At 47.7% G+C, this 20,833-nt stretch overlaps 1 protein-coding gene across 3 annotated transcripts in view; it reads right to left on the bottom strand.

Moving 5' to 3' along the window:
* Positions 1–20,833, bottom strand: part of ZNF664 (zinc finger protein 664) — a 184,556-nt gene that overhangs the window by 119,718 nt on the left and 44,005 nt on the right. The window lies entirely within an intron of this gene.

Raw genomic sequence — 20,833 nt, 5'->3', positions numbered from 1 at the left:
AATGTGATTCCCACCTGAGTGCTGCATGTATGTTCCTGGTGACAGGGATGCACTTAATCTCCAGCACCTGTTCCTGCCATTAACAAGCCTGCCAGCTGCTCTGCTCAGACCCCAAGCTCCCGAGGACACCGGCTGAGGTCTGGGTGGCCTCAGTGTCCCCTGCAGCAGCCGCCTCTGGCAGACCAGCACCATATTTACTCGCTGAGCTGAGGGAGGCAAGCTGGCCTGAATGCAGTCAGACCCGAGACATTCGCCCCCCATCCCTTCTCTACCACACCCTGAGACCAGATCTCATGCTAAAAACAGTCGCAGCTGGGTCAAGGAGGTAGCACACTGGTGACGTGAAAAGGTTTTCATGCCTGAGACTCTTAGATCCCAGGTTCACTCCCCAACACTACCATAAACCAGAGCTGAGTAGCACTTTGGTCTCTCTACTTATCTCTATCTCTTCCTCTGTATCTTTCTCTCATTAAAATGAAATTAAATACATATTTTAATAAAAAAATAGCTGCAGTTGCTTCAAAGAAGATTTCCACATGGCTATACTCCCCCACACACACCCCTACAGCTGCCACATGTATCTGTGACCCCCTTCTTTCCACCATTCACCTCCTTATGCCAGTCCTTGCGCTTTGCGCCACGTGCGCTTAACCCGCTGCGCTACCGCCTGACTCCCCCACCATTCACTTCCAGATCATGGGAAACGGATTAGAAGTGGCCAATGCCATTACAGGAAGCGAGAAAGCTTGGTTCTCAGCAGACCTGAAGCAAAGGCACTAGAGGACTCTAGGGGTCAAATGAGTGGGCTTGGCTGCCCCTTAGTGGACACTTTTGGGAATTAGTATTTCACCCTGGCTGGGTCTTATCTGGGGAGGAGAGACTCCAGAGGAATTAACCTTCACAGGAAGTGTCTGAAGCTGCCTGTTCAGGAACAGAGACAAAGGGAGAGGGTGGAGCAGACCTGGTATCTTCTCAAGTGACGGGCCACAGGAAACAGTTGGCCGTGTTTGCCTACACAGCATAGAAAGTGATGCTTTCTCCTCCTGGGTCACCCACTTTTATTCTTATTTCTGTTTCAGACCAGCAAGAGAGACACAGAGAAAGGTGGGACACCACAGCACCCACCACTCATGAATCTTCCCTGTTCAGGCAGCCCCACGCGGTGTCCAGGGACTCTAACCCTGGTCCTTGTGCATGAGAACAGGTAAGCTCTACCTCGTGAGTTATCTTCTAGCCCCCTGCTCTCATTTTTCTGAGGGGAAACTCCTTCCTGTTAGAGTCCTGGTTACTTTCTCATTGAATGAAAAAGTTTCGCTCTGGATACTAGAGCACTAAGCAGGAAGGCCTCTCTGAGACAGCCTGTAAGGCTTTCTTGTTCTCTAGAGGCAATTCAAGCCACCGCTCTCCTCTCTTAGGCCTCACTCAGCTCCCTCATTAAGAATTTCCAACCCGAAGAAGTAGAACAGTAGAACCCCACTCACAAGAAGGTTCCTCACCAGAGAACTGGAAGGGTTTTTTCTGACCTTGAAGGCTCCTTGCTACGCTGGAACCTTGAAAACACACACACACACACACACACACACACACACACACTATCCCACTTGCAGGAAAGTATACTGTGCCTAAAAGAACAGATCAATAGGGAGTCGGGCTGTAGAGCAGCGGGTTAAGCGCATGTGGCGCAAAGCACAAAGACCAGCATAAGGATCCCAGTTCGAACCCCGGCTCCCCACCTGCAGCGGAGTTGCTTCACAGGTGGTGAAGCAGGTCTGCAGGTGTCTGTCTTTCTCTCCCCCTCTCTGTCTTCCCCTCCTCTCTCCATTTCTCTCTGTCCTATCCAACAATGACAACAACAATAATAACTACAACAATAAAACAACAAGGGCAACAAAAGGGAATAAATAAATAAAATAAATATTAAAAAAAAAAGAACAGATCAATAGTACAGACTGTTGTTTGAATCCAAGAGATCTAATTCTTAAATTGCTTTGCATTAGCCCAGCTCCTGGAGCTAAATAGATAAGACTTGGGCTACATGCACCAAATCCCGTAGACCCGGTGTATGGGTATGAATCGTTCCAGTAATGTGAGGAATGCAAGAATATACTCTTGCCATGGAAAGGAGGTAGGAAGCAGAGCACAGAAAGGTCAGGATGAGGCACCTTGAAGCTGACACTTCAAGCCCACCTCCTAGTCAGGAGCAAAAGAAGTGCTTTTAACATTGGTGGGCCACCTGCCGTCTGTACACGTGTCAATTTACACTAACGATGAGAAAAGCCATTTGGTCAGAGGAATCTTCTAGACTCTACTAGGGAGAAGGATCACTTTCTCTAATCTCAAAGTCAAACTTAGAATTGATTTTTTTTAATTCTATTTATTTATTTTTAGATAGAGACAAAGAGAAATTGAGAGGGAGGGAGAGAGAAAGACACCTGCAAATCTGCTTCACTGCTCATGAAGTTTCTCACCCCTGCAGGTGGGGAGAGGGACTTGAACCCAGACCCGTGTGCATGGTAACATATACACCCCATCAGGTGCACCACAGCCCAGCCCCTAAACTCGGAGTCGTTCCTTCTGATTCGCTCAGCAGGCCTACCTTTATTCTGAAAGGCAGGTTTTTACTTTGGGAAAATAGACTATTGCCTCTGGGGAAACTTCATTCTCCACAAGAGGCAAAGATAAATATTGTCTTGGTGACTTGAGAGAGATGACATTCAACATACCTGTGAGTGGAAAGGGATCTTTTCAAAGTTAATGCCTGTAGCCCTCTGGGAAGACCAAATCAGAGTGCTGGGATTAGGGGGAGAGAGGGTGATGGGGGGGCTCTCCGTGGAGAAGTGCATGCCTCCCAGCGATTGATTGGATCGTCAGGGAATGTAGACAAGCGCTTGCACACTCCAAAGAGAAAAAAGAACACACACACACACACACACACACACACACACAAACACACACACACACACACACACACACCTGTCTGGAGACCCTGCTTCCTGTGTTTCTCCACTGTCTCTTTCCTGACTTACCAAAGTGAGGACTCTGGGCTTTACAAACATCACCCCAGAGGCTTAGCTCAGCAGGGGACCAACAGTCAGTGGCTCCTGGGGTCACGGTCCCCACCCCTCGGCCCTGCCTGCACCTTCCATTGTGAGTCTCAAGTCACCCTGTTTTTCTCAGAGATGGAATAAAAACCTCTTCACAAAATTATATTCCAGCACTATTGGAATAAACAGAAAGAAGTAAGACATCCGGCCTCCTTTATGTACTGACACAGGGACAACACAGCCAATGTCAACAATGTCAAGTGGTTTGACCTCATCTGGGGGTTCATTAGAACCTTGCGCACAGCTGGACTTGCAAAGAAAGAGGGACCTCCCCCAGAGCTGCCATCAGTCTCTCCTTCATGTGTCACTGTCAGTCTGGGTCACACCCCAACCCGGCGGCCACTTGTGGTCCAAGGGGACATGTTGGTGCTTGGCTCTGATTCCCTGGAGCTGGACGCAAGTCACCCAGTATACCATCCAGCTGGGATGGACAGGGAGCCTTGGGGGGAGGGGGAAGGGAGGGTGGGGACCTGGCCAGGGCTATAGACTGGCATCATGGACCAGGGAGGACAGGGTTTTGGGGAGACACAGGCCTGGGGGTCACGGAATGATGCTCCATTGCCTGCCCAACCTTTGGTGGAAACGAGTCCTGATAACAGATGGAAGTAAAGAGGTTGGGTCAGGGAGATAGCTCAGCCTGTTAGAGCACAGGACCCAGTGCATGCTACCCCCGAGGTCCCAGGTTCAGTCCTCAGCACCACCCTTAGTCAGGGGTGAGCAGTGCGCTGGTCTCTGTCTCTCTCTGTCATATATATATATATATATATATCCACCAGGGTTGTCACTGGAGTTTGGTGCCTTTGTGACAAATCCACTGCTCCCAATGACCATTTCCCCCTCCTTTTTTCCCCTTTTTTTCCTTTTTTCCCTTTATATCATAGAGACAAAGGGAAATAGAGGTGGGGGGGAGAGAGACCTGCTTCACCATTTGTGAAGCTTCCCCTCTGCAGTTGGTGAGTGGGGACTTGAACCTGGGCCCTTGCGCCTGGTGATAAGTGTGCTCAAGCAGGTGTGCCACCGCCAGACCCCATAAAGAAGCATATTTTTAAAAAGCAATGAGGCTTTTTTTTTCCACAAAGCACAGAAGGCTCAGCAAGAAGGTGGCTGAAGGAATTCTGTCTCCTGACTCTTTCACTGTCCTCGCAAGAACTAAGCTAGGGGGCCAGGCGGTAGCACAGCAGGTTAAGTGCATCTGGCACAAAGCACAAGGACCGGCGTAAGGATCCCCGTTCGAGCCCCCGGCTCCCCACCTGCTGGGGAGTCGCTTCACAGCTGGTGAAGCAGGTCTGCAGGTGTCTATCTTTCTCTCCCCCTCTGTCTTCCCCTCCTCTCTCCATTTCTCTCTGTCCTATCCAACAACGCCAATGATAATAATAGCAACAATGATAAACAACAAGAGAAACAAGGGAAAAACAGCCTCCAGGAGCAGTGGATTTGTAGTACAGGCACCGAGCCCTGGAGGCAAAAAAAAAAAAAAAAAAAGTTCTAAACTAAAAAGACTGAAGTGCAGACTTGCCTTTCTTCTTTCCTTTCATTCTATGGATTTTTAAAGTATTTATTTGAGATTGAGAGGGCGGGGAGATAGAGAGGAAGAGAGACAGAGAGACACCTGCAGCATTACTTCATCACTCATGCAGAGGCTTGAACCTGGGTCCTGGCACACTGTAGTGTGTGCACTTAACGAGGTGCGCCACCACCTGGCCCTTCCTCTCTCTCTCTCTCTCTCTCTCTCTCCCTCTCTCTCTCTCTAAAGAAAAGACATTCAGAAGTTGAGCTAGGAAGGGCACTTGGGTCACAGAGCTTTTCTTTGGGGGTGTGGAGAGAAGGGTCACTGCAAGGGTCGCGCTTTCTAGGGCTGCACAGCTCAGGGGACAAAGTGGGGTCTCTCCCTTTGACTAGTGGCACCCTCTGGGAACCACCATCTACAAAATAAACAATGCGAGTTTCCCTGCTGGAGCAGGGCCAGCCTACTGCAGGGTCGGCAGACTCTCACGCTGGGGTGGGGTGGCACTCTGCCTCCAGGCTCTACAACGCCAGCTTGGCAAACCTCTGGGCTCTCAGCTTCCCAGGGGAAAGCCAGAGGGAGTGCAGCCCCTCCCTCCCTGGGGGCATGAAGGAAAACAGACAGGTCACATTCTCCACAGCCTTCCCAGCTTCATCAAAAGGGGCTCCCCTTACCCCCAACAGGGTCACAGACGTTGCTCACCATGTGTCCCCTGGGTTTCTGTGAGTTCGAGGTCACAAAGAGACACCACACCTCCAAATGCAGGCATTGGTGTTTCTGGGAGACAAAGGGTGTCTCTGTCCTTCCCAGGGTGCTCTTCTCCACAAGGTTGATCCTGGGGGGGGGGGGCATCTTCCGGAAACCTACTAAGTCAGCTCTCTGAGGGGGGACTCGCCACCACAGGAGGTTTGTTCCCCCAACCTACCCACAGCAAGAACCCTCCAAGTCTCCGAGTTAGCCAAAAACCCCTGCTCTCATTGAATTTCTTTCTTTTTAAAAATTTTTTTAAATGTTTTTATTTATTTATTGGATAGAGACAGCCAGAAATTGAGAGGGAAGGGGGTGGTAGAGATGAGAGAGAGACAGAGAGACACCTGCAACACTGCTTCACCACTTGCAAAGCTTTCCCCCTGCAGGTGGGGACTGGGAGCTTGAACCCAGGTCCTTGCGCATTGCGACATGTGCGCTCAACCAGGTTCGCCACCACTCAGCCCTTTCTTCCTTCCTTCCTTCCTTCCTTCCTTCCTCCCTCCCTCCCTCCCTCCCTCCCTTCCTTCCTTCCTTCATTTCTCTCTTTTTTTTTTTTGCCTCCAGGTCTATTGCTGGGGCTGGGTGCCTACACTACAAATCCACTGCTTCTGGAGGCCTCTTTTTTTTTTTTTTTCATTTTGTTGTTATTGTTGCTGTTGTTGGATAGGACAGAGAGAAGTGGAAAGAGGAGGGGAAGACAGAGAGGGGGAGATAAAGACAGACACCTGCAGACACTTTACTGCCTGTGAAGCAACTCCCCTACAGGTGGAGAGCCAGGGGCTCAAACTGGGATCCTTACACGGGTCCTTGTGCTTCACACTATGTGCATTTAACCTGCCCCCCCACCCCCAGTAATTTTCCATCTCATAACCCTACACAAGCAACTCACTGCCACACATCACCCCAATCCTGGGGAAATAAAGTCTTCTCACAAGCAGTGGAGTGATTGTTTCCATCAACAACAAAACATCTCAGCACAGATGTCCTTTCCTTGTGAGCCTGAGTGAGAGAATTTTAAAATAGCAGAGAGGTGTTTGGCTTTCAAAACCAGCATCTAAGGTGAGAGTGTTCCAGGAATGTTCCAGAACACTCACACTTGGAATATTCAGAGGTGACTCTCAGCCGTTTTGCCCTATCACCTAATACAGGCCCATCACCTCCCAACTGAACCAGAAGCACAGCCTCCCGTAAGGTTCCCCCAGGCCCCCTCCACCACGGAAACCAGTTTCCCAACACCAGCCACTTCCCCTGGAAACATCCACAGAGTTCTGCAGGACACATTCCAAACTTCCCACCCTAATTTCTTGCCGATTCCATCAGTAGAACCTATGTTCCAGAACACAGCTGACATTGTGGGACCTTCCAGCCTCTTCACCGGTGCTCGTGACCTCCTCACTGAGTAGCCACAGCTCCACAGGGTCCTCTGACTTCAGGCCCACACTGACATGGGCTGTGGGTGCCACACTTTCTCGACAGGACTTGAGAATCATACACCAGGAAAAGGCTTCCTTTTCTCACCCCGCACAGCACCCAGCACGTTGGGTAGGGTATGGCAGGCATTCGGAAGATGTTCATGAAACAATTAACACCACTGAGTAAGACAGAACGGAAAACACCGAGGAGGGACCAGTAAGCTGTATTGTCTGGTTTTCTTTTTCTTTTTTTTCTTTATTTTATTTTATTTTATTTATTCCCTTTTGTTGCCCTTGTTGTTTTATTGTTGTAGTTATTATTGTTGTTGGATAGGACAGAGAGAAATGGAGAGAGGAGGGGAAGACAGAGAGGAGGAGAGAAAGATAGACACCTGCAGACCTGCTTCACCGCCTGTGAAGCGACTCCCCTGCAGGTGGGGAGCCGGGGTTCGAACCGGGATCCTTATGCCGGTCCTTGTGCTTTGCGCCACCTGCGCTTAACCCGCTGCGCTACAGCCCGACTCCCTGGTTTTCTAAAGAAGAGATACACATGGCCCACACACGTGGACCTACACATGCTCCCCCTCATTTACAAATAGAGAAACGCCAATTAAAACTACACGGAGATTCTGTCTCACACCCGAGAGAATGGCTGACATCAACAAAACAGGAAACGACAGGTGTTGGCGAGGCTGGGGAGAAAAGGGAGCGCTGCTCCACTGCTGGTGGGAATGCAGACTGGGGCAGCCTCTTTGGAGACTGTCTGGAGAGTCCTTAAACAAACAGAGACGGGATCACCTTGTGATCCATCGCCACCACTCTTAGGCATTTATCCAGAGGACACCCAAACACTAATCCAAAGGGACATACACGCCCATCATGCTCACAGCTGCATTATCCACAACAGCCAAAGAGCGGAAGCAGCCTAAATGCCCACCAACAGATGGCTGGCTAAAGAGGTTATGGAGTAGATTTTCCATAGGATATTACTCTGCTACTTAAAAAAAACAGTGTCTTTTGGAACAAAATGGATGGAACTGGAGGTGATTATGCTTAGTGAAATAAGTAAAGACATAAAAGACAACTACAGGGAGTCGGGCGGTAGCGCAGCAGGTTAAGCACAGTGGTGCAAAGACTGGCGTAAGGATCCCAGTTCGAGCCCCTGGCTCCCCACCTGCAGGGGAATCGCTTCACAGGCGGTGAAGCAGGTCTGCAGGGGTCTGTCTTTCTCTCCCCCTCTCTGTCTTCCCCTCCTCTCTCCATCCTATTCAACAACGACGACATCAACAACAATAATAACTACAACAACAATAAAAAAAGGGCAACAAAAGGAAATAAAGAAATATTTTTTTAAAAAAGACAACCACAGATGATTTCACTCATATGTGTAGTCTAGAGATCTGATATGTAAGAACCTGGAAAAAAGCAGAAGCAAGCAAACTCTAAGACTTGTGAGAACTTGTGGTTCTCTTTGGGCGATAGGAGAGTGGGGACACAGTATTTTGGTGGTGGGTTTGGTGTGGAATGATACACTTTAATCTTACAATCTTGTAACCTACTATTAATCAAAAATAAAAAATGAAAAGAAAAAAAACATTATCTGGGAGTAGCCTTGGCAGAGCCAAGTTGAAACCATTCAGAGTAAGTGAGTGCCCCCGTGTGGCTGAGGGTGGGTAGTACGGGTAAAGCCTGTAGCCAGGGAGAAGTGAGTTGTTAGTACTCTCAGAGTTCAAGCCCCTGGTCCCTACCTGCAGGGGGAAGCTTCACAAGCAGTGAAGCCGGGCTGTAGGTCTCCCTCTGACTCCCCGCCCCCACTCTCTCCCTCTTCTCAAGTTCTGGTTGTCTCTGTCCAATAAGGATAATAAAATTTGGGGCCGGGTGGTGGCATACTTGGTTGAGTGTTACAAGGCACAAGGACCCAGGTTTGAGCCCCCAGTCCCCACCTGCAGGGGGAAAGCTTTGCTGAAGCAGTGCTGCAGGTGTCTCTCTTCTGCTCTGCCTCCCCCTCCACTCAATTTCTGGCTGTTTCTATCCAATAAATAAATATAGTAAGATTTTTTTTAAAAATTTTAAAAGATAATTTTTTTTAAAAAAGACAAAAATGGGGAGTCAGGCGGTAGCGCAGCAGGTTAAGCACATGTGGTGCAAAGCACAAGGAGCAGCATAAGGATCCTGGTTAGAGCCTGAAGGGTAACCCCCAACCCCCACCACAGCTGTTAGCACCAAGTTCACCCATGGGGGGATGGAGACAAACCAACTCCCTTTGTTCCACAAGTGCCTGCAAACAGACATGGTGGCTTCCTGTGCCTGCTGCTGCCTCCCTGCCCTCCCCCCTCTCCAAGTCTCCAAACAGTAAACATCCCACCCAGATTCCAGTGCTCAGTCACTTACACTTCCCCTGGTGCAGGCCTGACTTAACGCCCAGCCCTGCATGTGAGGCTATTCTCAGCGTGTGTCCCCTGGGGTGACAGCATCACAGCAGCGCCTCCTGGGACCCTGCAGGCTGGAGTTCTCAGGCCATGCTGACCCAGTGAACCAAACACCCGGAGCAGGAGGGCTCTGTGGGCTGTGTCTGCAACAACCCCCCCAGATGGTTGTGAAACAGGCTGCAGCTTCACTCCTGTGTGACTCCACCGCTCAGGGCAGATTGGTTTTCCCGACAGGGTGAGAGACAGAGGAGCAGAGACACCACAGCGCTGCTCCACCGCTCATGAAGCTTCCCCTGTGCACAGTGCTCCTATCTGTGGTCAGAGGCTCAAATCGTCTGTCAGTGTCACGACAGCCACACCACTGGGTATAAGTAGTGTTTCAGCTTTATAGGTAAGAGGGAGGCAGCCTGCAGCCCTGCTTCAACTCTCAGGAAGCTTCGCCCCTGCTGATGGGGGTTCAGGGTCTGAACTTGGGTCCTCCTGCTTTGCAACCTGTGTGCTCAACCTGGTGCACCACTGCCCGGCTCCCAGAACTTTCTCTGGACACTGCAGCTCCACAGGAAGCCAAGGAGAGAGAGCGTCAGTTGGCTGCATCGGCACACAGACCTGAGTCTTCTCGAGCCACAGCCCCGCCTTATCAAGAGCCTGTCTTATTTGCAATGGCTCCCGGCATGTCCATTTTCCTCTTCAAGCACCGCCATTCGTGGTGTGATTTATACACAGTGGTCTGAGCCCTTGGAAGGAAGCCCGGGTTCTCAAGCCATGGTGCAAATGAAGTAATGGTTTGGAATTTAATGATGTGGATGTCTGGATATCAATTTTCATTTCATATAATCGTAAAGAAACGGTCTCCGGAAACCACACAAGGCCTTCATTTTGTACACACTATTACACCTCCTGCAAGAAGAATGGTTATGTTAGCATCATCCGTGGCCTTTCGTCTTTTCAACGAATGACCATTCCAGAACTAGCCTAGGTGTAATTGATAAAACTCGGGGGAGAAAATTAGCAAAATGATTTAAATATGTGAAACAAAGCCCAAGGACTTGGGGGCATCAGGCCCCACCACTTAAATGAGTGGAGACAGAAGGCAGAGAGACGGGTTAAAACTGGGGCTTGTGAAGTGTTGGGACACTTGCCACAGTTGCTCGCCCAGCGTTTGTAGAGAGCAAGAAAAAATGTTTTATGGACCAAAAAAAAATTTTGTTATTTCAGGGAGCAAGAAAGCACGTAATTACTGGATGACTTTACAGCCACTCACTAACAGAAAGCAAAGGGGCTTCAGCTTGGTGGCCCCTCCCACAACCACAGAATTCATCTCAGCCTTTGAAGCCATGTTAGAGAACTGTCTGGTAATTATTATTATTATTTTATTTTTAGTGAGAAATATAGAAAGACCAGAGTACTGCTTAGCTCTGGTATAGGGTAGTGCTGAGGATTGAACCTGGGAGCTTGGTGCCTCAGGCATAAGAGTCTTTTTGCATGACCATTATGCTGTCTCCCCAGCCCAAGGACTGTTAGATTTTTTTTAATACTTGACTTTTCTTATTTCCCTATGTAAAATAATTTTAGCTTTAGTATAACTACCATGCTAATAAAATTGGAAGGAAGGGGTCTGATTTTAAATGATCAATTCTAACTAACATCAATAGCAATACTATTTCCAGGTTTAAAAGGAAAGTAACATATTGTCCTCCAGTCTTAGGGGAGTGTGTTGTTTTGTAAAAGGAAAGCAAATCTCTCTAATTTGAGGTCTTCAGAAATACCCTGATCTACGCAGAGCCTGCCTACTCTTTGGAATACAATGAATAGTCTGCTGTACGAATCAGTGACTTCTGGGTTACTGTTCTTCACAAAGGCAAAAAAACGTCAACTCCAGCTTGGCTTTTTCCCACCCAATTACTGGCTCTCTGCAAACCACCTCCGTAACGCATGTTTGCTCAAGGATGTAAGCTGATTTAATTATAATTTTCAAAACTCAATCATGAAGGCAAATAAAATATAATTAATTCTGCAGCAACACATCTACTTTATTATTCCACACTTGGAGGGATGTTTCAAGTCATTGCTTCGCTCCCTCCAGCTGCATACTGAAGCAGATGTTAGGCCATGTCAGTGTTCCGAGGTGGCTCTCAGAGGGAGCAGGGCACTTTGGGGGCCCTGTCAGTGATGCTGTGCATTTTCCCTGGAGGTGTGAGAAGAGGTCCTGAAGTGCTGGCACGGGGCCCAGGTTTCTCCCCACCCCCGACTGTGGGACCAGACAACGGCCCCTCAACCTTCAAGAGTCTCCGTGGCAGCGAGTATGTGAGATAGACAACAATTGATCCCCCCCCCCCCCAGGTATCTTGGCAGCCCAAGGACCTCTTGAGGGTTCTGCTGAGCACTCCCACTGAGACAGACACTCAACGCCAGCTGAATAGTGATTGCCCACGCGTCTTCCTGCCTCCCGCCTGAGGAAGGTCAAACAAGGTGGCAGCGTGAAGGCAGAACACTGGGGGGAAAGGGGGGGGAAGCAGAGAATGTCGACTAGATAATGCCCCAGGTATGTGATCTAAGCTTGAGGTTTCTGGGTACTGGTTTTAGTTTCTTTTTCCTTCAAATGATGGCCCAAGAAATGCTATTTTTTTATTCACCCAGGGTGGGATTTTCAGCCGGGCCAGTCTTTGAAGATGCCATCTGCAGTGTCCTGGCCTGGATGAGAGGCCCTAGCTTGTAAAGGTCTCCATCTCAGGGGCCCCAAAGTGTGTTGCTGCCCCCTCCAGAAGGCCCCCCACACTCCTTCTCAGCCTTATCTGGAGGTGCGCCAGCACCCCCACACTCAAGAGGAGGCTGGCTGCAGGTAACATCCCAGCCTGAAGCTCGGCAACAGATACACTGCAGGACTCAGGAGGAAAATTTGGTCCAAGAAGGGAGGCTGGAATGAACTTTTTTTTAAAGATTTTTTAAAAATATATTTATTTATTTATTCCCTTTTGTTGCCCTTGTTGTTTTATTGTTGTAGTTATTATTGTTGTTGTCGTTGTTGGATAGGACAGAGAGAAATGGAGAGAGGAGGGGAAGACAGAGAGGGGGAGAGAAAGATAGACACCTGCAGACCTGCTTCACCAGCTGTGAAGCGACTCCCCTGCAGGTGGGGAGCCAGGGACTTGAACCGGGATCCTTATGCCGGTCCTTGCACTTTGCACCACCTGCGCTTAATCCGCTGCGCTACTGCCTAACTCCCTTTTTAAGATTTTTTTTTAAGTATCTTTATTTATTGGATAGAGACAGCCAGAAAGTGAGAGGGAAGGGGGTGACAGAGAGAGGGAGAGAGACAGAGAGACACCTGCAGCACTGCTTCACCACTTGCAAAGCTTTCCCCCTGCAGGTGGGGACCAGGGGCTTGAACCTGGGTCCATGTGCACTGTAACATGCACTGAACTAAGCACACCACCACCTGATCCCTGGAACTTCTCATGTCCCCAGCAGCAACACCCACTGAGCGTCATCAACTCAGGAGCTTGTGTGGCGGGTGTGAAGGCCAGTATACAAACACAAGTGAGCAGGAGAGGACGCCTGATTTCTCTAATTAAAACGCTGAGATGTCCATGATAGTTGGTTTATATTTTCTTTATTTCTTCTTTGGTGGGTGGTCCCTTCTCCAATTTTCTCTAGGGAAAGTTTTCTTTTTTTTCTTTTTTTGCTATGTTCTAAAATACAGAAATTATTTAAGCCACACTTCTAAGAATGAGTACATTCCACACATTATAATAATAAAAATTGGTAGTCGGATGGTAGAGTAGTGGGTTAACCGCAGGTGGCACAAAGCACAAGGACCGGCTTGAGGATCCCAGTTCGAGCCCCCGGCTCCCCGCCTGCAGGGGAGATGCTTCATTCACAGGTGGAGAAGCAGGTCTGCAGGTGTCTCTCTTTCTCTCCCCCTCCTCCATTTCTCTCTGTCATATCCAACAACAACGACATCAATAACAACAATAATAACTACAACAATAAAAACAAGGGCAACAAAAAGGGAATAAATATTAAAATAATAATTATTATTATCCCAGGGATGCAAATTTGGCTTAATATATGTAAATAAATGTTGTTGTGGTGGTCTGGTGTTGGGCTGCACCGCGGAGAAGAGAGCGGACGTCCAGAGCAAAGGGGTACACAAATTTTTATTATAGGATGGGGGGGGGGTTGGTTCAGACCACGTGGAGCCAGCCAGCAATGGCCGACCACGGGGGGGGGGGGGGGGGGGAGAGCAGGGAGCGAGACCTCAGAGAGGGAGAGCTGAGAGCCCAGAGAGAGAGAGGGGAGGGGTGAGGGGGCTTTTCATTGGGCGACAACCAGGGGTGACGTGTAGGGCCAGGATTGGTTGAAGGGGGCAATGCTAGGGTTTGGCGCGGCATAGTAAAACCTGGGGGCGGAGACTGCATCAGAATAACTCCTCAGCAACAAATAAATCAATGTGATCCACCACATCAATAAATGCAAGACCAAAAACTATATGGTCATATCAATAGATGCAGAGAAAGCCCTTGACAAAATCCAACATCCCTTTATAATCAAAATGGTACAAAAAATGGGAATAGAGGGGGCCGGGCAGTAGAGCAGCAGGTTAAGCACACATGGTGTGAAACTCAAGGACCGGTGTAAGGATCCCGGTTCAAGTCCCCGGACCCCTACCTGCAGGGAGGTCGCCTCACAAGCAGGGAAGCAGGTCAGCAGGTGTCTATCTTTCTCTCCCCCTCTCTGTCTTCCCCTCCTCTCTCCATTTCTCTCTGTCCTATCCAACACAATGAAAGCAATAACAATAATAACAACAATAAACAACAAGAGCAATAAAAAGGGAAAAAAAGGGAGTCGGGTGGTAGTGCAGTGGGTTAAGCACACGTGGTGTGGAGCATAAGGACCGGTGTAAGGATCTCAGTCCAAGTCCCCGGCTCCCCACCTGCAGGGGAGTCGCTTCACAGCCGGTGAAGCAGGTCTGCAGGTGTCTTTCTCTCCCCCTGTCTTTCCCTCCATTTCTCTCTGTCCTATCTAACAACAACAATATCAATAACAACAACAATGATAACTACAACAATATAAAACATCAAGGGCAACAAAAGGGAAAATAAATAGTTAATTTTTTTTAATATGGGAAAAAAATAGCCTCCAGGAGCAGTGGATTCATAGCACAGGCACTGAGCCCCCACAATAACCCTGGAGGCAAACAAAAAAAATGGGAATAGATGGAAAATTCCTCAAGATAGTGGAGTCCATATATAGGAAACCTACAGCCAACATCATACTCAATGGTGAAAAACTGGAAACATTTCCCTTTAGATCAGGTACTAGACAGGGCTACCCACTATCACCATTACTATTCAACTTAGTGTTGGAAGTTCTTACCATGGCAATCAGGCAGGAACAAGGAATTAAAGGGATACAGATTGGAAGAGAAGTCAAACTCTCCCTATTTGCAGATAATATGATAATATACATAGAAAAAGCTATAGAATCTAGCAAATTATTAATTTGGAATAATTTATTATTATTCCAAATTATTTCCAATAATTTGGAAATTATTAGGCAGTACAGTAAGGTGTCAGGCTACAAAATTAACATACAAAAGTCAGTAGCATTCCTCTATGCAAACACTAAGCTAGAAAAGGACAAAATTCAGAAATCAGTTCCTTTTACTATAGCAACAAAAACAATAAAATATCTAGGAATAAGCCTAACCAAAGGAGTGAAAGACTTGTATACTGAAAATTAGGAGTAACTACTCAAAGAAATAGAAAAAGACACAAAGAAGTGCGAAGATATTCCATGTTCACAGATGGGAAGAATTAACATCATTAAAATGAATATACTACCCAGAGCCATATACAAGTTTAATGCAATCCCCATCAAGATTCCAACCAAAAATTTTAGGAGACTAGAACAAGAGCTACAAATGTCTATCTAGAACCAGAAAAGAGAATTGCCAGAATAATCTTGAGAAGAAGGAACAGAACTGGAGGCATCACACTCCCAGATCTCAAATTGTACTATAGGGCCGTTATCATCAAAATTGATTGGTATTGGAACATGAACAGACACATTAACCAGTGGAATAGAACTGAGAGCCGGGAAGTGAGCCCCCACAGCAGGTGGGGAGCCATGGGCTCGAATCGGGATCCTTATGCCAGTCCTTTGCACTTTGTTCGCACCCTGTGTGCTTAACAAAACCCTGTGCTACAGCCTGACCCCCGTGTGTGTATTATTAAAATACATTTTTAAATATGAGTGCAGGCAAGTGGCCCACTGAATTGATCACTGAATGCAATACCTGGTTCTTTGGGAGAAAATTAACAGACTAGATACACTTGTGGCAGAGTCCTCAGTATAGTGGGAGGTGGGAGGGCTCCTTCAACAAGGGGAAAAGTGTTCTCCAGGCGGAGTAAGCCCCGGCCCCAGGCAGAGGAGGCCTAGTACACTATTTTTTAAATATTTATTTATTCCCTTCTTTTGCCCTTGTTTTTCATTGCTGTAGTTATTGTTGTTATTGATGTCATTGTTGTTCGATAGGACAGAGAGAAATGGAGAGAGGAGGGGAAGACAGAGAGGGGGACAGAAAGACAGACACCTGCAGACCTGCTTCACTGCCTGTGAAGTGACTCCCTTGCAGGTGGGGCTCGGGGGCCTTGAACCGGGATCCTTATGCCAGTCCTTGCGCTTTGCGCCATGTGCACTTAACCCGCTGCACTACCGCAGGACTCCCTCTAGTACACTTTCTTTTTTTTAAATTTTATTTATTTTCCCTTTTGTTGCCCTTGTCTTTTTTTAAATTGTTGTTGTAGTTATTATTGTTGTTATCGATGTAGTCATTGTTAGGACAGAGAGAAATAGAGAGAGGAGGGGAAGACAGAGAGGGGGAGAGACCTGTTTCACCACTTGTGAAGTGACTTCCCTGCAGGTGGGGAGCCAGGGGCTCAAACCAGGATTTTTACGCTGTCTAGTACACTTTCAAAGTGCAAATGTGTAGAACATCAATATTCGGTCACCTTTGTTTCAGATAAGTGGGCACCTGTTCATTTGTGCACTATATAATCTCGCTCTTAGATCGCAGAAGACAGAAAACTCCTAAATCTTTTATTAACCAAGAAGGCAGAGGGAACCATCTCTATGAAGACTACACATGTCCGTGTCAAGTTTCCTAAATAAGGCAATCACCCCTATCTTTTGACTCAGCAGTCATGGGTGAGGAACGGGAACTCGGAGCTTGTTCAAATGTTTGGTTCTTTTTGATTATTTCCTACCTAGTAAGCAGGTTTAAGGTGATACAGATCTGTACTTGCTTGGGCCCTATTCAACAAGCTCTGCTAAACCATGCACATACGTGCTCTGCTAAACCATGCACACACGCGCTCTGCTACACCATGCACACACGTGCTCTGCTAAACCATGCACACACGCGCTCTGCTACACCATGCACACACGTGCTCTGCTACACCATGCACACACGTCTATTTAAGTGTGTGCTCTTTGACTTCCTCTTTGGCTGCTACCCTGAAGGGACAGCAGGGGTATTTTTATTTCCAGAGACATACTTTTTAAAATATTTATTTATTTTCCCTTTTGTTGCCCTTTTCACTGTTGTTGTAGTTATTATTGTTGTTATTGATGTCATTGTTGTTGGATAGGACAGAGAGAAATGGAGAGAGGAGGGGAAGACAGAGAGGGGGAGAGAAAGACAGACACCTGCAGACCTGCTTCACCGCCTGTGAAGCGACTCCCCTGCAGGTGGGGAGCTGGGGTTTGAACACTGGTCCTTGCTCTTCACACCACATGCGCTTAACCTGCTGGGCTACCACCCGGCTCCCCAGAGACATACTTCTAGCTCTGATTATGTTACTGAGAATGTGGCTTGAAGACTTCTACATTTTTACTTGGTGAGATTCTGTTCCTGGTATAAAACATTGAATTTTCATAACTGTACCAACGGGTTTGTTGGCATGACATTTACAGACAATGGAAAGGCCAAACTGGTTAATAGAAAACCCTCCTGTCTAATTGATTTGCAAATTTCTGAGTTAAAGATGAACGTATCCTGCTGTGATGGGGACACTTCTCATTTTATTTCTAAAAACAAACTTTCAAAGCCAAGTTGTTTCACCCAATAAAGGTACCTGCTTACTTTGTCTTAAATCATTTTATGGGGGGAGGTTGTTAACGGTTTATGGTACAGTTGTCGACACGTTTACTTTTTAACGTATGACCCCTTTTATACGCTGCTTCCTACCCTGCACTGGTTCAGCTGGTAATGCCGCCGCCACCTGCTATCAGCATGCCCTGCTGGGTCTCTCCACCTTTGCTTTCGGTGGCTTCATGTAAGCAACCCATTACATGTATCTGTGGCCAAGTTAACAATCGTAACTTGGGAAAGTCCGTAAACAGCAGCACTGAACTCGTTCACATTTACTAGGAACAGCTCTGTGTCGACATTTACTCTGCCATCTTATTTCATACTTTGTCTCTTCATGTCTTGCCACGATGCTCACTGGGCCAAGTAAGCTGTTTTGCGGCATCATATCGATACATAAAATTCACAGCGATTTCCAAATGATGCTTGTCTTCAACAGTGACACCAAGTGGCAGCTCACTAACAGGAGCTGTGGCTGTGGGCACACAAGTCAGGGCCTCCAGCTCATTAGACAGGACTTACCCTTTGGAGGAAGTCCCTGGGGTGTGTGTGTGTGGGGGGGGACAATTTGAGCTTATCTCAGAAAGGAAGGCAGGGCATGAAGGGATGGCAGAGTGCCAGGGGAAGGATATTTTGGGGACCAACAAGATGAAGCCTCCTGGTGATCAATTTATACATTATGGAGAAACATTATTTTAAGCTTGTGCTCCAGGCAAGTGGGACATGGAAATTAAACACAGTAGAAGGCAACATCAAGAAGTAGGAGTAGGTTTGAGAACCTAAATATAACCCATGCTAGCACTGGGAACCTCACTCCAATTGTGCGGCAGGAGCTGCCACCTCTGCAGCCCAGAGCCGGCTGTGAAAGCAGTGTCTTCCTTTCAGAAAGCCAATGCTGCCGCTTCCAGGCAGCCCTCTGAAATGCCGAGCTGTGCCCACCTGCCCTTTCACACATTTTTCCCAGACTTTCCTGGTGAGCAGATGACATGACACCGGGACGCCGCGTATCCACTGAGACTACAGCAATGGCACACGCATTGCTCTTTGCCAAAGGCTTTTCTTTCTTTACAAGACAGCAGAGTGTCCCTTTTTCTTCCAATTACTTGCATACATTTTCTGCTTGTTCTACTGTTCTACCATCTCCTGCACTTTTGGGTGCTAAAAATCTATGTAGCTAAATCAGGTAGTTTTCTTCTATCAGTATTACATATTAGCCACAAACTCGAAGAAAGTCCTCCTTCCTAGAAAAAAAGCATGTGGGCACACATGTAATTTAAGAAGGTTCTAGGCGAGGGTCAGACGGTAGGTAGCACAATGGGTCAAGTGCACATGGCGCCAAGCGCAAGGACCGGCGTAAGGATCCTGGTTTGAGCCCCCGGCTCCCCACCTGCAGGGGGGGTCCCTTCACAGGCGGTGAAGTAGGTCTGCAGGTGTCTTTCTCTCCATTTCTCTGTCCTATCCAATAACAACGCAATAACAACTATAATAACCACAACAGCGTCAAACAACAAGGGCAACAAAAGGGGGGAAAAATACCCTCCGGGAACAGTGGATTCCGAGTCCCAGCAATAACCCTGGGGGGGGGGGGAGGTTCTAGGCATTTCTAGAGTCCACTTCACAGATCCTTGGTTCAAAAGGAACAGCACTTTCACCATAATTCATGATCTAAGAGGGGGCCCTTACCACCTTAGCAGCACAAAGGGGAGCCCCTAAGCGAAGCAGCACACAGGAGTGCCATGGTAGGGCACACTACAGCCATCTATGAAACATACAAGTTCCCTTGAAAATTGATTAGAGAGATCTGGGCCATGTCCTCACAGCCAGCACAAGCTCCTCTGGTCTTTGCTTTTGCTACTGTGTCTTTTCTTTTTTTTTTGTTTTTTTTTATGAGGAGAAACATCTTTATGATCTTGAAACACCTAGGAGCCGTAACAAAGAAGGCCGGGGAGGCCTCCCGGGGGTAGTTAAAGCACCTTGGAAAGTCCCAGCACTTTCACAACCTGTGGAAGCTTTCTGTACCTCTTGGAGCATATGATTTTGGGGTCCCCTTCTCTCGCCTGTCTAGTGTGTGTAGCGTCCCAGTTTTGGATGCAGCAGCCAAGCCTTCACCAGGTTCTGTAAGAAGTGCGGCAAGACAGCACCCCAGGACTTTAGGGAGGGGCTCTGTGGTCACATGGATCCTTGCAGGAGAGTAAGTGGCCCCCCACTAGCCCACCCTCTCACTAACCCCCTTTTTAACTCCACTTTTTAAAAATATTTATTTCCTTTTGTTGCCCTTGTTTTATTGTTGTAGTTATTGTTGTTATTGATGTCGTCATTGCCAGATAGGACAGAGAGAAATGGAGGAGGGGAAGGCAGAGGGGGGAGAGAAAGACAGACACCTGCAGACCTGCTTCACCACTTGTAAAGCAACCCCCCTGCAAGTGGGGAGCTGGGGGCTCGAACTGGGATCCTTACACTGGTCCTTGCGCTTTGCGCCACCTGCGTGCGCTTAACCTGTGCTACTGCCCAACTCCCTCTAACTCCTCTTTATTCATATCTCCCACACTGTCCTGGGAGCTTCAAGTTTTCTCTCTCAGCATGTGGAACCAACCATCCAACCCAGCCCAGGCCCTTCCCCAGACTTCAGTGCACATTCTATCACAGGTTCAGTAGAGCAAAAGGAACTGCAGATAGCATGACTCATCTTTAAAAGGAAACTGGAATTTTTGATGGTGGTGGAGTTTTATATCATTAAATACTAGGCACTTTATACAAGTTTATTTTATTTAGTATCTTCCATAAGAAAGACATTTTCAAAATCATCTTACAGTTGAAAAACCTGAGGTTCAGAGAAGTTAAGAATCTGCATGAGGGGCCCAGGAAAGAGCTCACATAATTGGCCAGGCATGCAGACCTGGGTTCAAGTCCCAGGCACCATACAGGAGCAATATGCATGGTATCAGGGGAAGCACCACGAGCAGTGAAGCAGTGCTGTACTCCCACAGCTACAAGGCCCAAAGCAGCCTCTGCGGCAAAAAAAAAAAAAAAAAAAAAAAAAGAACCTGCATAAGCACAATGCTGCTGGCTTTTCCCGGCCCTCTTTATGCGAGTCCCCACTGAAGTGGCGATGCTACATTCAGATATGGCTCCTGTCTGGGTGCCTCTTTCTACTCTCTTCTGTGTTTTTACCACTCGTGTTGCTTCCATCTGCTTCTGGTATTTGCTTTGCATGCACTTTTTTTGTTTTAATTCCTGAGAATAACAGCAATATGTACCAAAAGTTGCTGAATAGTTTTCAGAATAGATAACCAAGATCTGAAGGACCTTTGGAAGGCAGTGTCCAAGCTCACACAACCCAGACAACACTCCCTGGCAGACGGCTGAATATTGCTAGGCCCTGACTTGAGAGCTCTTCCCACTTTAATCCAATTCGCCATTTGGGTTCCCACTTAGCTCTCGAAGTCACCTTGACTTCCTTCATGTCCCACCGGGCCAGGGGT

Source organism: Erinaceus europaeus, chromosome 6, assembly GCF_950295315.1.
Source record: "Erinaceus europaeus chromosome 6, mEriEur2.1, whole genome shotgun sequence".
Classification (NCBI taxonomy): domain Eukaryota; kingdom Metazoa; phylum Chordata; class Mammalia; order Eulipotyphla; family Erinaceidae; genus Erinaceus; species Erinaceus europaeus.
The sequence above is the reverse complement of the archived record's forward strand: the minus strand, read 5'-3'. Positions and strand labels throughout refer to the sequence as shown.